Source organism: Cavia porcellus, unplaced genomic scaffold (genome assembly GCF_034190915.1).
Source record: "Cavia porcellus strain 051 isolate PalLab524CR breed Dunkin Hartley unplaced genomic scaffold, mCavPor4.1 scaffold_31, whole genome shotgun sequence".
In the NCBI taxonomy this organism is placed as follows: Eukaryota; Metazoa; Chordata; class Mammalia; order Rodentia; family Caviidae; genus Cavia; species Cavia porcellus.
Genome location: NW_026947514.1, coordinates 30,023,249 through 30,042,057, shown reverse-complemented (window position 1 = coordinate 30,042,057; position 18,809 = coordinate 30,023,249). Strand labels below are relative to the sequence as shown.

General features: G+C 36.8%; 1 protein-coding gene across 10 annotated transcripts in view; it reads left to right on the top strand.

Moving 5' to 3' along the window:
• The window catches only part of Rgs6 (regulator of G protein signaling 6), a 613,466-nt gene that overhangs the window by 11,080 nt on the left and 583,577 nt on the right, over positions 1–18,809 (top strand). The gene's annotated exons all lie outside the window — the stretch shown is intronic.

The window sequence follows — 18,809 nt, the reverse complement described above, 5'->3', positions numbered from 1 at the left end:
GACCTTGGCTCTGTCACTCCATTGCTTTGAATTCAGCCCTGCCATTCTATCACCTTTAGCATTGCTGTACGTATATGAGATGCCTCAAGTGCTACCCTGAGAGCTAGAATTGTACCCTTATCCCAGATCTGCATTGAGTTTTCCTCTTCTTTTTAAAGGTGTAATTCTATCAAAGTATAAAATATTTAAGAAAATATACAAATCACCCCCCAGTGGATTATTAAACAGTAAGCATATTCATGCTATTTCTCCCAAGTTAAGAAATGGAATATTATTATCTTTCCCTTAAAACCATTTCATGGATCCTCTCAGTAAATACACACCTTACTTCCTCAGGGATTAACATTTAACTTACACTGGACACTATGTCTAATACTATAGTTTTCTCATATTTTGAAATATGTAAATATATATTTTATTTGATAGTACCTACATGTGTGGACTCTTTCTGGCCTCTTTTTTGGGGGGTGGGGGTTGGAAGAGGGGGAGTAAACTGAGGATTGAACCAGGATCTTTGGACTGAGCTATATCCTCAGACCTTTTTATTTTATTTTTTTTGATATATGAGCTCACTAAATCACAAAGTTGCCCAGGATGGGCTTGAACTTGTATTTCTCTTGCCTCAGCCTCCCAGAGTGCTGGGATTACAGGTATGTGCACCCAATTAGCTTTTTTCTAGCTGCTTTTGCACAACATGGAGAAATTCATGTGATATGCAGCGGCAGTTTATTAATTTTTACTGATGTGTAGCATTCTTTGTGATATTTCACAAATACTTATTCATTGACTATGATGGATACTGGGGACATTTTCCATTTTGTGAGTAAACTAGAACATACTCTATGCCTCCCAACTCAGCATTTTGAAGTATTAAGTGTTTTCTATTAAATGTATACTGCTGTGTATATTTCCACAGTTTTGTGCTAGGATTAAAGACATATTTCTTGTAGTGAAGTTCTTTTATAAAAACTCGCTTTGTGTAAGTCCTGATTGTATTATTTTTCTATGTGTTTTAAGTGTGTATAACTCTTTAATCTTTGAAACATTAAAATTGCTGGCAGTACACACAAATTCAGTTACTGTTGCTTTGAATATTGTCATGAAGTTGATAAAGTCTAGAGCTGGACTATAGCTCCCCTGGGGTTGGGGTCTGAAGGTGGCTGTGACCCTTAGAGTTGCTGGTACAGTCAGTGCTTCACATGACCAAGTGCAGGGAGTGGTAAGACCATCCTCACTGAATATTTAATGTGTATAGTTCCTTTTTAAAAGAGCAATAAAATTCTTTGGAATTGTGTTAATTACTTTCTCTCATTTCTGAGCCAAAATGCCCAGTGCCAAAGTTAAGGAAGAAAAGGTTTATTTAGCTTACAGTTTGCAGAGGTTTCAGTTCATAATCAGCTGGCTCCAAGGCAGGATGGCATATGGCAGAGGAGCAACACTTCTGGGTGGTGGAAGACAAGGCAAAAGCATCAAGAGCAAAAAGAGAGGAGTGAGAGAGAAGACTCTCCTTTCCTTATATTGTATGCAGGCTGCCTGCCCCAAGGTGGATATAGCACCCAGTACCCATAATCCCTGCAATGGGCCATGAATTGATCACAAACTCTAGAATCCTGCCCCCATGATTGCTTGAGGGGTTTAGGAGACATCCAGACAGAAACCGTAACAGGAAGTCCTGATTATATTGTTATTTATAATTACAGTGCTAATTATTTATAATTTAAGACAAAGGGTTGTAGTTCAGTGGTAACAGTTCAGTCCTCACCATTGAGAAATACATATGAGAAGCATATACCCAGCACTCATGTTCTACATCAACTCATAATCAACGTTGTTTCATCTTTATTTATATTCACTTTCTCTATAACTTTTGTTATGTTGAAGCAAATACTAGATATAAATTTTGTCTATAAATAGTATGTATCTTTTAAGGAAACAAGAGACAACGTTGATAACCATTGTTGATAACCTTGTACTCTGTTCTACATCATGTGCTATGTCTATCCTTGGTTTTGACTGACAGCTTTGTTTTGCCATATTTGACTTTATTCTCTCCCCCCCCCAAAAAAAAGTAATAAGAACTAAGGAGTAATAAAATCCAAAATGTGTAAATTTTGTTGTAAAAAAGAGAGGGGGAAAAAAAAGAGCTCTAACGGATATAACTGCAAGTGTGTTTAGGGGTGTTAAATAGCTGACTATATTAATGTTTTTGGATCATTGAACACAGCTGTTTGCAGTCTCTCTGTTTGAATGTCCACTTTGTATTCTTTGATACTGTGATTTGAGCAACTATTTCCAAGATGATAATATGTAATCTATTTACAGGTGATTTCTTACTGTTATGTTTTTTTTTGTAGTTCTGTATTATGTGTACCCTTACACTGCTTTGTTTTGTTTTGTGTTTTTCTCTTTTTCCTCTTAAATAAAATTAAAAAAAAATAGTATGTATCTCTGAAAAAATATTTAAAACACTATTAAAACTATTAAAAACACTGCTACAGAAATTTTTCTGTGCATTTTGTGGTACACATATGAATTCATTTCTGTTTGATATCTGCTGATATCTAAAACTGGATTGACAGATCATGGAGGGTGCTTATGTTTGGATTCTTACAAAGAGTTGTGCTAAATGGCTGTACCAATTTATATTCCTATCATCACTTTATGAACATTTTTGTTTTCCATATTTTTATAAAACTTGGGATTGTCAAACTTGAATTTTAGACATTTTGTGTGTCTGCTGTGGTGTCTCATCGTCATTTGAATTTGCATTTCTCTGGTGACCAATATGACTTTTAAACATTTTTGTCATATCTGATAACTTTATTTAATATCAGAACTTAGCTCCTAACCACAGTTTCTGTAGATTTTTGAAAGCGGCAGTGGGGACATAGATTACTAAAGTTTTTAAGGGCTTATTGGTGAATCTTCATTCTCATTACATTTTTTTCCATTCACATACACAGGGCTATGATACGGGACATTTTTTTTCCTTTGATCCAGGGAGCATTGTTGATCCTGTTTGGATGTGCATATCTGGATTCCAGATCTCTTCGCGTGTACTAGGCATGTTTGTGAGTGTCCACACCAAGGATGTGCTTCTGTTTTGTTTTATTTTTTTAGTTTTTTGAGACAGGGTCTCCCTATATATCAGTGTCTCCTTGATCTTGAACTCACTATGTAGCTCAGGCTGGCTTCTAACTTACAGCGATCCTCCTGCCTAAACCTCCCAAATGCTGGGATTGCATATATGTGCCACCAACCCCAGCTCAAGGATGTGCTTCTTGGTAGAATATTTTTGGTCACTGCCTCATTGATGGCAGAATGGCTCTTCTCTTGGTCCTCTTTTTTTTGGATCCATTCTGCTGAACCCAGATTGGAAAGGAAGAGTGTAAGTTGTTTCTTTTTCCATTTTCATTTGTCTTTTGTAGTGCCTGTTCAAGTTTGTTTCATGTTTTTCTATTGAGTTGTGTATCCTGTAGAGTTGTGGGATTCCTTTTCTTTTCCTTTCTCCCTTCTCCTTCCTTCCGTCCTTTCTTCCTTCCTTCCATCCATCCATCCATCTTTCTTCTTGCAATGCTGTGGACTGAACTCAAGGCCTTATGTATGTTAGGCAAGCTCCCTACCCCTGAGCCATAACCCTAGCTCCAGGATTATTATTAAAAACAAACTCCAAGTGCTTTTATACATCCTATAAATTAAAAATATTTTTCCTATCTGTGACTTTCCTTTCACTCTCTTAATGAATAGATTTTGCTTTAATCCAATTTATCAATCTCTTATGATTACTATTTTCAGTGCCTGCTTAGACATTTTTGCCTACTCCAGAGTCATAAGTCTACTCTGTTTTAACTTAAATAAGCCTTATTATTTTGCTTTTTATCTTTATACACAAAATCCACCTGGCCTTGATTTTTGTCTGTGATATAAGGTAAAAATCTACATTTATTTTTGCTTTTTATATGGATATCCCATTAATTCAGCACCACTTGCTGAAGAATCTTTTCTACTGCTCTGTAACATCACCTTTGTTATCAATTGGGTGAGCAGACCTCTCTGTGTCTGTCTCTGTGCTGTGTCTATTTGTCTGTAATAATGCTAGTACCACACTGTCTTAATTACTTGAGCTTTTTAATAGGTCTTGATAGCTAATATTGCGTAGCCTCCAGCTTTGTTCTTATTTAAGAATAGCTCGGTTATTCTTAGTCATTTACATTATGTATAAATTTTTAAATCATCTTTTGATGGAATTTTGAGATTTCATTAAATCTCTAACCCAATTTGGGAATAAATTAATGTCATTACTCTTTTGACTAATTCAATCCATTAATAGGAAGTGTACCTCCATTTATTTATATCTTTCATTTAATTATTATTTTGTATCCATCTATGTTGTAAGAACATTACACACCTTTTTAAAATGCATTCCTGGTATTTATTTATAGCTAAATTATAGCTTTAAAAGCATATTTTTGGTAATTCTTGCTGATACATAGAAGTAGTATTGAGTTTCATATATTGATCTTGTATATAGTGACTTTCTTAAATTTACTTCTTAATTCTAGAAGTTTTGTGTAGATTTTTATGACAACTCCATGTGCATAATTAAAGAAATTTTTGCTTTCCCCTCTAACCATTTTGACTTTTATTTCTTTTCGTGACTGTTGCATTGGCTAAGATTTCTAAAAATAATAGTAGAAGTGGTGACAGTGGGCATTCTTGTCTTATTTCTAATCTCAGTAGAAAAGTTTTACTACTAGATATTATGGTTGTTGTGTTTTGCAACTTTTTTTTATCAGACTAAGTAAGTTCCATAACATTCAAAAATTTCTAGGTATTCTTCATGAATTGATGTTGAATTTGATTAAATGCCTTAAAGTATTGTGTTACACAGAATGTTAGATTCATTCTTTTGCTTATCTTTTTCTTTTGAATCTTGGCCTCTTATGCCTTCATTGCCATGGGAGCTTTTCCTGTTAGATTTTATTCATAGTTGTTTTTGAAGATTTCTGTGTTATAAGGTAGAGCTTCATTGTAGAAAGATTTCTTTGTTATAAGGTAGTGCCTCACTGTAGCAAGTAGTATATTCTAATTGTACTATTTTCCCTTCCAAATCTATTCAGTGCTTATGTCTTTGACTGATTTCTGGCTGGGGGAACTCTATGAATAGATTTTTCTGTTAAGTTTTGCTATCTCAAAAAAAAAATCCTCTTGCTGCAATGTGTGCAGAGTCATACAAGTGTATGCATTATAGAGTCATAGAAGTTATGCACTCTGTAGTATTACATTTAAATGGTTAGTTTTAAGGTATAAGCATAATAATTTTACCACTCTTAAAATAAGAAAGAAGTAATAAAATTGTAAGGCATAAAACTAGCATTCTTTAGACGATACAAAGCAAATGAGAGAGCTGTTCTTCTCGGGGCCCCTGGGAACATGTCATCATCTCCACCTCTTAGTCATCCTTTTCTGGTGTATAAATTTGGCAGTGTCTCTGTCACTCCTGCTTTCTCTGTAGCAGTCGTGCACTCTTTCGTGTGCAATAGGGGAATGATAAAACATTACTTCTGCCAGCCCCACAGTGAGTAGTATTAGAAACGGTTAATCTTAGAACCCATACAAAATGTAAAAGGAGAGGCATTCGAGCTCTTAAGTCTGAAGCTCTGATGCTGTCCCTGTTACTAACCAGCAGGTGACATTAAACTACAACTCAGTGTAAAGTGCTTGCGTAGGTCTCCCGGGTAGGGAAGCGTTTTGTTTAAAGACATTCAATCTATGTTGTAATTTCTCATTTCTACCATGGCAGTGCAAAAGCAGTTAGAGACAATAATAAACAACAAATTCAAATTTAATATGATTTTCACATGTCACAGAATATTATTCTTCTTTCCACTTTTTTTTTAACCCATCGAAACACAGAAAAATCATTCCTTGACCTAGGAAAACAGGCCGCAAGCTGGAGTTGTCCCATTGGCTCTAGTTTACTGGCCTTTGGGCTAGTGCAGTGGTGTTGTATCACTGGAAGCTCTGAATCACTGGGCTAGTTGAATGTCTAGGGCTCTTTTAAAACTTTGCGATATGTATTGATATACCAGACTTTTAAAAAATAGTTTTTTTTAATTCTATGCACATTGTCCAAAAGAGTCTCTTTCTTTCATTTGAATCAATTAAGAATAAGAAATATAACAGATTTTATTTTTTACTCCTTTGCTGAGACTTGTTCTTTGTCCTTGTAGATCCATGTTTTTGACTTATGTACTTGTTTGTGCTTGAAGGACTTTTAGTGTTTCTTGCATGGCAGCTCTGTTGATGATGAACTCACGGGCTTGGGATTTAGCTCAGTGGCATAAGCGCCTGCCTTGCAAGCGTGTAGTCGTGAGTTCGATCCCTGGTACCGGTAAAAAAAAAAAAAAACGATGACGAACTCACTCAATTTTTGTTTGTTTGAGAAAGTCCTTATTTTCCCTCCATTTTGGAAAGAGAATTTCAGTAGACAAGGAGTTCTTAGTGGCAGTTTCTTTTTTCTTTCATTTTAAGTATTCTACTCTGCACTCTGGCTTGGATAGTGCCTGGTAAGAAGTCTTCTGTAATTCTTATCCTTGTTCTATACGTAAGATTCTGCCTTCTTTTTTATATAATTAAGTTTAAGTATGTCTTAGATATACATAATGATCATACTCATCGTGGGAAATTTGTGCCTGTACATGATATATTTTGATTTCTCTATTTTTCAAAGCTTTATTTACATTTTATCCTTTTTTAAAAAATTGCTGTTTTTCCTTGTCCTTACTTCCCCCACCTCCCACCAGTTCTTTCCTTTTGAACAATTGCTTCCCATGTCACAGTATCTTGTATGTTTTGGTCCTTATTTATTCTTTCAGTTTCTCACACCAGGGAAATAATACTGTGTTTACACATGTGAGTTCAATTTATTTCATTTAAGAGTATGGTTTCAAGTTGCATCCATTTACCTAGAAATGCCTCAAATTTATCCTTCTTTATGGCTGAGTAGTACTCCATCACAGAAAAAAACACATCTTTGTCTTTTCCTTTTTGATGGCCATTTGATTTGTTTCTGTGATTAGCTGTTACAAACTGTGTTGCAAAAGACATAGGTGCACGTATCGTTCTATGGTATGATGTTTTTAATTCTTCCAGGAAAATACCCAGAAGGAGAATAGCTGGGTCAAATGGGACCTCTAATCCTAGTTTTCTGAGAAATCTCCTTACTGATTTCCACAGTGGTTGCACCAATCTGCACGCCCACCAACAGTGGAGAAGGGTTTTCCCCTTCTGCATCCCCTCCATTTGTTACTGGTTGATTTCTTTATGAGAGCCATTCTTTTTGTAGTGAGGGGGAATTTCAGCATTGTTTTAATTTGCATCTTTCTAATAACCACGTTGATAATGTTGATAATGGCTTCTTTCAGAATATTCTCTTTGTCTTGGGCATTCTGTAGTTTGAATGTGATGTGTATAAGCATAGTTTTCCTTTTTTGGGATATTTATTCTGATTAGTGTTTTCTGATCTTCCTCTTCTGCAGTTTGTCATTTGTCATTAATTTTGGAAAGCTCCATCATTATTGCTCCAAGTATTTCCTCTACTTCTTTTTCTTTCTTCTCCTGGAGTTCTGATTGCACTTAGCTTTCACCTTTTGATATTGTTTTGTTCTTGAATGCCTTGTTTTTCCTTAATTTTCACTTGTTTAATTTGAGGGTCTTCAACTGACCTTTAAGATCACTGATTGTGTCTTGGGCATTTTGAGTATCTGATAAGCACACAGAAAGTATTTTTTAATTTGTTACAATGTTTTGATTTTTATATTTACCTTTAAAAATATTTTTGCGAAAATAATTCCTATCTCTCCAGTTTCATTTCCATTTATGTTTGTATTAGAACTCTTAACATTTTAAATTATAGTTATATACATTTTTTTCTGTTAATAGTATAGGTGATTCCACCATTGGGCTATATCCGATGCTGCTTTGAATGCTTCTCTTCTGAATGTCTTTTTCCGTGCCTCTTAGCATGAGTGCAGGCTTTTGTTGAAAGCCATACGTGATGTGCTATGTCATAGGGATTTGGTTGAATAGACCTTTAGCGTGCGATTTTATTGAGTCTGGCAAGAAGTTGCTGTTAATATTTGCTGTAGTTGTAGTTGCTAGAAGGTCTAAATTCTGCTATCATCTTTGTTTTTATCTCTTCTTTTGACTTTAAGTTTCCCTAAGTTCTCCTCTGTAGGAAGTTTGTGTCTGGGAGGAATTTTAGCTGTGACTGACGGCTATCCTGGAGCCCTGTTTGTATGCTTGTGGGGTATAAGTGAGCGGCAATATAAAGTCATCTTTAAGAAAAAATTGGAAGGACTTCTCTTTGGGAAATGCAGGAACACTTTCCCCTGTGAGAGAAAAGAAGATAAGGAACATGGTGATTCTGAAGGACATATCTGAAGATTAGGGACTTGTCTTTTTCTGACTTCCATCACTTTAGGGAATTTTGAAATAAGTCCATCAGCTGTGACTAAGTGTTGAGTTTGGGCAAGAAGACCAAATAGCCAATTAAGAAAGAGGGAAAACCCAGTTGAGAGGAAAACTTTTCAGGTTTGCTGGGTAATGTTGCCTACTCATTTAAAGCTGTCATGAATTTAAAATGGAGCAAGACAAGTTGGTGTGATTTCCTCTCCACCCCAAAGTGTTCATCTGTTTGTATGTGAACTTGAAGTTGGTAGGCATTTGGGTTTTATCAGTTACAGAGTTTTGCCAGACTGTGTGTCCCAAGAAGGAGGTGCAGGAGTAGAGGATATTTGCAAGACATTCATGACCATGGAACCAATGAGTTAAAAAAAAAAAAAAGGCACAGTGAGGAGTAGCAATGTACAGGGAAAATCAGTGTAGGTTCCTCTCTTGTCACCAGCCCAGACTGAGGAGGCTCACTTGAGATTCAGGCAGCCCAAAGAAAAGAGACATGGAGTCACAGAAATGTCTGAACATTCCCTTTTCTCAGCTGCTCAGCCTAGCTGTGCCTGCCTGGAAGTCCTCAGGCTCCTAAACTGCTAGTCCAGCTAAATTTACACAACAGTGGCCATGTGCCTTAGTCAGCCTTTGTTATATTAGTTATTTACATTGAGACTCACAGGGTGTGCCTGTGCCAAAATCTTGCTGACTTGGACTTAATGTCCACTGGAAATCACACCTTCATCCCAAACCATAGTGCAGCCATTTGGTTTTTGTTTTTCCCTACAGTTCCATGAATTGAACATCTGAGTTTGAAGACTGTTGGCAATGACTGTAGAGTAAGTGAAAGGGAAGAGGGGAGGTGATAGAATGGAGATTCTCGTCTTGGGATTTGTGGTAGAACACTCATTGGTGATGACAAGGTTCAGGATGTGGCCACGTGAGATGGTGGGAGAGGAGGAAACAGATTCAGGCAAGAAAATAAAGGAACTGATAATCAGCATTTCCGGTAGGTCTTTGAGTGTGATGTTAAGTCACTGGCAATGATGAAGGTACTAGGGATGGAGAAGAAAACCTTTGAGAGCTAGATGTTGGAGTTTTCAGGTGATGAAAAGATTTAAGTAGGAGGGAGAGGGACAGCAGTAACGAGGATAGGTAGAAAGTGGCATAGCTAGAGAGTCTTGAGTGTCACTAGAGCAGGATTTACATACAAAGAAGAGAGGAATGTCATTTCAGGCAGCAAAGGAGAGCCAAGAGAATGCTGCCCTTACTTCTTGGTCTTGAGATATATGGGGGTGTAGAAAACTGGACTTCAGGGGAAGGGATGTCCATACAGGAAGGAACATGTCCATTAAGGTCACACAAAGTCAAAGTTCAGAGAGCTCGTAGAACAATTTAAGGGGGGGGGGAATAGGTTGTAGGGGTGGGCAGGGCTGGTGAGGTCCAGAGCAGTATGGACAGCACAGTCTTAGAGGAGGATGTCTGGGGGGACCTGGATTTCCAGCAGCAACTGCAGTGACTTCAATTTCAGGACCGGGGCAGTCATGTCCTGTTATCTATTGAGCTTTCTGCTTGTCTCGCTTTGTCTAGTTTTTGGGATCTTTGCTCACTATAGGGAATGCAAGATCTTTTTCTTCATAAGAAGTTTTGGTAGACTAATTTGTTTAGGTAGTGATGAGCCTGTGGCAACTTAAGATTGTATTTATGTGTCTTAAGGTTACATTGATATAGAGAAGTTAACTTGACTGTTAAACTAGGCAGTAGAATGAAGGAAATAAGGATTAGTTGAGGATTTATAAAGTACTAGGTTTTGTGCTAAATAGTTGCTGCAATTTCACTGGAGACTAAGACTGATGTGTTGGAAAGACTGTGAGCGTTGGATTTAGTCCTGAGTGTGAATTTTCAGTGTTTTGGCCAGTTGTACTATTTTGGGCAAATTTCCTGTGCTATTGTGTTTCAACTTTCTCATCTGTCGAGCAGGAATAATACCCCCGATGCCCCTGCTATAGTTGCTCTCTAAGCTGCTCAGGTGATTGTAATGAGTAGGCAAGGTGAGGGACCACTGCTGCAGTGTGGTTTATTCTATCTTATATATGAGCAAATCAAGGTTCAGAGGGATTAACTATGCTGCTCACGGTCACATAGTCCTTAAACGACGTAGCCAGGATTGACAGCTAGTTCGGTGATCCTATGATCCTTGCTTTGTCCAATATGTTGAGTTTCTGCCTTAATACAAGGGAAGCTAAAGAAGGCCACCTTGGTGGGTCTGCCCAACAAACCTTAGATGACATGGGATGCGGTAAAGGGATCAGGTGAGTTGAATCAGGTCAGTGATTTCCAAACCACCTGGGGAGAAGGGAGGCGGTAAATCTCCAGGGACTGCCCTAGGCCTTTCTGGATCGGAATTTCTGGAGCATGGTAACCAGGAATTTTTATATTTAGATTTTCCCTCAGGTTATTCTGAGGCTGCTATTCTGGTTCAGGGCCCTGGGCCTACTTTTGGGAACCATTTGAACTCTAATTGAAATCCTAAAATGATCAGGCAATTTTATCCCAAACATTTCCAGGGCCACCAAAATTGGCCTTCAGGGCTTGAATGCTAATGCCTTCCTTTAAGAGCTTCTTTGGTGTATTGTGTGTAACAGATACGTGATCTGTCATTGGGCATTTGAACTTGAATATATAAAAAACGTCAAATTGGCAGACTCTGCTATAACAGAAAGAGTTATTTGTTCTTTAGAGCTGTTGTTCCTGCTTTTTTCCCCAGAGGTTTCTGCCCACTCAGTCAGATTAGAAGTATATAAACAAGCTTGTATTACTGAGTTAGCATACATCTTGTACATTTTTTTCTGGAGTGCTTAACATTGAAGTATGTCAAAAAATCCATTGGTTTTAATGGTCTGAGGCCAATATGAATTTGATATAATGTGAAGGAAAGGAAATGCATAAATATTCAGGCCATATTATAGTCAGAGTTTGATTATTTCTCCTACATGACATTTTTTTGGCTAGGCTTTGAGGGTTGGACACTAAGAATGGCAGGCCTGATTTTAAGAATTTTAACTGCATGTGATGATGATTTTTGTGACACTGTAGTGTAATTATAGTTGTCTTTCTCTTGGATCTGCATCAGGATCACTACAGGAGGTTGTTATATTGCTGAAGGTTCCCTTTCAGATGTACAGAGTCAGAAAATCTGTATGGTGGGGGATTGGCTTCTCTTGGATTCTGATGCAGGTGGCCTGGAAATTTCACTCCATCACACATGGACCTAGAACAAGATAACCATCAGTTTCTACAGTCATCTTGTGCTAGGGTATTTCCATGACTTGTTCTATTCCCTCTTCATAATTAGCCCTGCATAGAGAAGCTTTTTATCTTTCAACTGAAGAGCTAGAAGTTTGCCATGGGTCAGTGGTGGCGAATCTGTAGTACATGTCAAGGTCTTTCCTTCTAATTCTGCTCAGCACTGTGTTTTTCTGGTGGATTCTAGGACTTTCTCCAAAGGGACTGATAATATCAAGAAAACAGCAGGCATCATACAACATGAGAACTTTAAGTAAATTGCAGGTACAGTCTTAACTTTCAAAAGATTTGCTAATCAATTTGTGTCACAGACATTCAATTGTTCTATTATTCACAAAGTCTTCCCTTCTTTTCTACCATTCCTGCATAGTTCTTTTTACTTATCAACCTAAGTAAAGTGTGGCTTGATTTGTTTTCCTAGATAGTCAGAGCAGAACCCACCTCTTGAATTCCAGAGGTGGATTCCTGAGTTCAGGGCTGGACCCTATCAATAAACCCTGGAAAATTTTTGTGTGTGATTCCATGCCTAAGTCTTGGATTGTTGTACAGTTTACCTGATACAGCTGAATACTGAAAAGTCCCTGGAATCTAAGGGTGAGCAGAGCATATCTTCGTGTCTGATACTTAAGTTCAACTATCAATCTGACTGGATTAAGAGACACCTGGGAATGTGATTAGATCATAGGGGTGCTATACTTATCAATGCATTACTCTACTAATGGTCATAGCTGACTATGTTTTTGGGAGGTGGGCCTCAGTTGGAGGCGGTGGGTCTCTGGGGTGTTCCCTGTCTCTCCTTGGTGTTCTCCTGTGTTTTGCTTCTGGCTGTGGTGAACTAAGCATCTCTGTTTTATCACGCCCTTCTGCCATGATGTTTCTGATTGGAAACAATGAGCCATGAACTGAAACCTTTGAAAATGTGATCCAAATAAACCTCCCCTGTAAATTGTAGGTGTTGGTTATTTTTGTTCTAACAAGGGGGAAAACTGACCAATACCTGGTAGAATCTTATCAGTTCTATCATTCATTCAAAATATTTGGGTGCTTTCTCTGTGCCAGGCTCTGTTCTAGGTGCCAGAGATAGAGTGATGAACCCAATGGGGAAGCCACCTGTCCATGCAGAACTTTCTAGAACAGAAAATTCCTCACCCTATATACACTGCATGTCCTGAAAGCAGGTGTGTGTGAATGCTTGTCATCTTACTCTCTGCACTTGGGCCATTTTCCATTTAAATTCTTTGAGATCAGATCATTTTTTTTTTTTTTGTCCTCTTGGACAACTAGCACAGCTGAGCCAATTCTGAGGCTTAAATGTCCATGACTGATTGTGTGCTATCCTCTAGGCTGGCATGGAACACCCTGTCTTCCCCCACGTCCTGGTCTTCTTTCTGCTTCTGTATCAGTTGTTACCTCCTCCTATTCTGGACCATCAGAATTGAGCACTTGCACATTTCCATTTTCTGTTTTGTGGACACATCTGCCACCCCTCCTGAGCTCTGAACATCTTAAGGCAAGCTTCTACATCACCTTGTCTGCATATTCCCAGACCCAAAAGCACAGTATATTTGCCCAAAGAAAACAGGTTGTGTCCCTGGAACCTAAAGGTGAGCAGTGGTGTGACATGAGTTGTTTTATGTAGAGGGGTGCTGAGCCAGACAGGGACGTGCTCTGTCTCAGCACTTTTTTGTGACTCTTTTGAGAAGTTTAGCCCCAAGAATAATCACGGATGGAGGAAGAGGGCTAGCCTTTAGGTGACAAGGATAAAAGAGAGGAGGCACGGATGTTCTGGCAGGCAGTTTTTTGAAGGAAAATTAGAAATTTGAAGTTCTATGGTTCTGGCTCAACTCCAGGAGAACTCTAAGGAGGCTGGTTTTTTACTGCTAATGTACAACTGAGGTCCAAAAAGAATGTGGCTTGATTTGGTTTCCTAGATAGTTGCAGAGCAGGGGAGTCTGGTCATCCAATCCAGAAGGCTTTTCTACTATGCTGGGACTGTCATTTATGACAGATAAAAGAAACAGGCTCACAGAAGTGAAGTAACTTGCTCCGGATCACAAAGCTGTTAATTTAGAGTCTGGATTCAGATGTGAATCTATGTGATGACAGAGGCCACCTTGAAAACACAGAGCTCTATTGTCTCTTTTAGGATTCTGTGGAATGTAGGTTCTTAGTACATTTTTTGCTTTTCTTCTTTTACTAACTGTGTCATTATAGAAAAATAATATTAAAATGGAGTGTTTTTTTAAGAAAACAAGAGACATTATGGTAGCCACTATTGATTTCCTGCTGTCCTTTTCTGAAATCCTGTGTTATTTGCATTGTTTTACGCTGCTCTATTTTGTTTTGGTTTGTTTTATTCTCCTTTAAAAAATGCATTCTTTCCATCAAAGTACAGTTATATTTTCAGAAAAATATTTATATCCTTTAAATATTATACTAAAAGTCACTGGATTATTTACTCTGAGTATATATACATATTACATATACATAAAGCAAAAAGATTTCTGCTTTTCTCTGCAATTGGGTTTTAACAATTCCTATTTATTTGTGTTGTGCTTCATGTGTAAGACATATTTTACAGTACACTGTAATGAGTGAAAATCTGGCTCTTTAATTTCATGAGCATTATCGTCACTGAATGTAATTAGGAAATTCTAACCTACACAGGTTTCATATTTAGTTCTTGCTAACATGTGTTGACATACTAGCTAGAAGGTAACTATATTATTGTCTAAGAAACCGTTCTTTCTAGACACAGAAAAATTAAATGGCTTATCTGAGTTTCAAAAGGAGTTGATAGAGCAATCAAAAATAGAAGCTTTTTTTTAGTGAATACGAAGCTCACTAAAATTCTTAACATAGACTATCTGCATTCACTTAGCAGTTTCCAGTCCAGTCCTGGAACATCATTCTGTTTTAACTCACAGAAAAGATTCTGTTGGTGGGAGAGGGTAGTTGGGGAAAGACAAGAAGAGGTCTGAGACATTAGTTTGTAGGTCGTTTCCAGCCTTGCTATTATAACACAGTTTTCTAGGTGAAAGATAATACGCTCATTAAGGTGAAAGTGTTCATTTAAAAATAAAGCAAAATGGAAACCCAAAAGTGCTCTGTTACATAGAAAGCGAGCATACCTAAATAGACTCAATTTTTGTTTTTCATGCTCTGCCATATTCTATATTAGAGCAGTAGGCAGCTGAATAGTTGTTTAGAAATGAAATTGTGTTGTTCCTTTGACTTCAAAAACCGCTGATTAGAATAACAATGTTTTCATGTAGTCCTCTATTCACAGAACACTGATGTAACAGAGAGAAGTAATAGAATGATTCTCTTTATCTCTTCATGTAATCTAATTTTAAAATATATTCTAATTCATAAATGATGAATGCTGGCACATCATTCAAATAGGACATTTTGAACAATTACATTCTTGGCATAAATCACAAATTCCTGTCTCTCCGTCAACTTCCAACCAAATCTGCTTTTATGGAATAACTTCTGTACTAACTTATTTTATTATAGAGTTTTTATTTTGAATTGAATGGCTTTTTTTGGTTAAATATGGTATTTATAGAAGTTTCTTTGATGAAAGCCTGGAAATTTCTTGCACGTAACAGAGCCTGGCTCTTAGATTAGTGATCACATTTGTAAAGGACTTCTATGGCTTTATAGTATACTTTCTCACTTTCTTATTAGACCCTTATTTGGGTGGTACTCTGTAGAATTCATATTTTATGATGAGAGTAAATGTAGGGGAAGATGTTTTGGCCTAGATCTGAGCATCTAGCAGATGTTCGGTACGTTCATTTGAGAGGGAAATTAAAAAAGTGAACCCAACAGGTTATTTAACTTTCTCAAAGTTACTCAGAAAGTATAATGTAACACCAAGAACTGAACTTGCCTCATTACTTCTCTCTGCCTGCCATTTCCTCACTTGTATCTTTGCAGGCTTTAAAAAGACCAAACTGAATACATTCATTTTTTAAAATTGAGGTAAAGTGCACTTAAAATAAAATTAACCATTTTCAAGTATATAACTCATCGGTGTCTAATGCATTCATAATATTCTACTACCCTCATCTCTGTCTAGTTCCAAAATATTTTCATCATCCTTGAAGGAGATCTCATATCTGTTAAGCAGTTATCCCATTACCTCTGCCCCTAACCCTTGGCAACTATCGATCAGTTTTATCTTTATCAGTTTACCTGTAAATATACTCACATGTATGACTTTTTCTGTTTAGCTCATTTACTTAGTATTTTTCAAGATCCATTCGCAAAGGATATAACAGAACTTCATTTCTTTTTATAGATGAATAATATTCCACTGTATGGATATATGTGTTTTATTTATTCATTCATTTCTTGATGGACATCTAGGTTGTTTGTACCTTTTGGCTATTATGAATAATGGCATGAACATTCAAGTACAAGTATTGAATATTCATTTTCTTTTTTTTTGTATATATACCAAGTGGAATTGCTAGATAATTCTATATTTAAATTTTGAGAACCTAAACTGCATTTAATGGTGACAGACCATTTTACATTCTTACCAACAGTGTTCAAGGGTTCTCATTTCCCCAGGTCCTTGCCAGTACTTGTTATATGAACTTTTATTTTATTGAGTATGAAGTAGTGTTTCATTGTGATCTCAATTTGAATTTTTGTAAATAAGTACTCTTTTTTATTATTATTTAAAGAAAGACAAAACAAAACAGAAAATGGGCAGAAATAGAACATACTTTCAAAGAAAAGAAATAAACAGTAATAAATCACTAGTTGATGTATATATATTGTCCACCCACAAATAGTTATTCAAGATACAAAAGTGGAACGTATAAATGGAAATTCAACCAGGGAGACTGCAAACAGTTCTGTTCAACTATCCAACAAAAACTAAGTAATATGGCTATCAATCCTATACACTTAGACATGTACACATATATCCATATCTTCATTTATGTTGAGACCTAACAAAACTTATTAGATTAAAATCCTTCTGAACAAAGATTAATTATATTGCTGGATTTCACATCATAACACTCCAGAATCAGCACTGGGTACTGCAGTGCTCCTTGCTTTCCTTCAAAGTATTTGCTCATTTCATCATGTGTCATAAGATCAGTTCTCATAAACTTTATAGGTTTTACTCAAGCATGAGTCTTACTTAACATGTATTTCTATCCTTTCTATATTAGAGGGAGAAACAGAACAAAGCAGGATAGAACTAAACATTTTCCTATAGACACATAAAACCAAAAAGACATATAAAACTGTTGTATAAGGAGTTCTACCATGGTCACTGAGCTGTTTCTTGTTATCATCAACAGAATTGGCTATATCATCAGGTAAAATATAATTGAACATATTGGTACGTAACAGAATTAACAGAAATACAATTTTGTAGATAGTGTAGAGCTACAAAAACAGGTAGTAATCAAATCAGAATGGATATTGTGGTGAATCATTGTCATTTTCAGTATAGTTGTCTATACTCCTCAACTTGATACCAGCAACCTAACAGCTTTGAATAAAATCTGTCAATAATAAGCAGCAATCAAACAAGTCAGATTTAACTAAGATCAGTCATGATACAACAGTATAAGTCACAGAGGGATCCTGATTGAGTTAATTGAGAAATTAAAGATGACCACTGTGCTATGTCCTGATATCTTGGGACAGCTGTCTGTGCCCTCAGATCTAGTGCTTGTATACAAACTAGGATGGAACAAGTTCCAACCAAGAAGAGTGGTGCGAGTAATAGGGGTTTTAGTTCCTGATTAACTATTAGCTATATCTTCTGCTGTTTTTTTTAAAGACTATTCCTCCCCTTTACTCCCCCAGAATGAAGTGTATATTTTTGGGTCTTCCAAATACTCCCAGTTTTGTATTGGAGGGGCAACCTGCTATTTACCTCAGTGCTTCTGGACTTTCTCACTCCTGGGCTGGATTTCTAGTTATATTTCTTCAGTTATTAAAGCCTGTCTGTTCAACCTATCCATAAATACTGGTCCAGCTACCCCTATTACTCTCTGGTTCCCTATCACATTGAGTTCCATTTTCTCATATTTGATTTTGGTTCATATAACCTTCTTTAGGCTAATTATATTTACTATAAAGAGCTTCTTGGTGGATCCTACCTCTTGATCCACTCTGCCTGCGATTCTCTCTTTTTTCCCCTTAAGTTAGTGTATCTAGGCCATCTATATTAGAAATTATATCCAACCTTCTTTGCCTCATTTCTGTTGTGCTCTTTTTCTGTCATTAGTTATCTGTTTGTCTTCTTCATTTTACTTTCTGCTCCATTCATTGTGGCCTCTCTGCCGCTGTTTCTGAAATCCTGGTACTTTTCTCTCTCTTTAGAATGTCCTGCAGTATTCTTTGTAGAGTTGGATTGATGGTTGAGAACTCCCCCAGTTCCTCTTTATCTTGGAAGCACCTTGTTTCTCTATTAATTTCTAGGGACAGTTGTGCAGGATATATCAATCTTGGCTGGAGGTTATTGTCTTTCAAGGTGTGGATTATTTCGACCCACACTCTTTGAGATTTGATGGTTTGTGCTGAGAATTCTGCTGTAATTCTGATGAGTGTTCCCTTGTAAGTGATCTGTTTCTTGTCTCTGACATCTTTTAATATTCTGTTCTTATATTGTATTTCTGGAATCTTGATTATTATATGCCTAGGTGTAGTTCTGTTTTGATTGTAGGTGGCTGGAGTTCTGTATGCCTCATACATCTGAGCATCTTTTCCTTTTCCTATGTTTGGAAAGTTATCCTTAATTATTTCTGTGAATAGCCTTTGCAGTTCCTTTGTTTGTACCCCTGCTTCTTCTTTTACATTCTTTATCCTCTTGTCATCGTCTAGCCTTTGTATTGTTACTGCTTGTTTCCTTGTTATTTTTAAGAAGTTTTTCCTTTCATGTTCCCACATTACAAACCTGTCCTCCAGATAATCTACCCTTAGTTTTTTTTCAAGCTGTTATGCCAGTTTCAATAAAGTTTTTAGTTTCCTGGTAATCTCTTTGAACCTGCTTCATGTATTCTATGCTTTCTCTA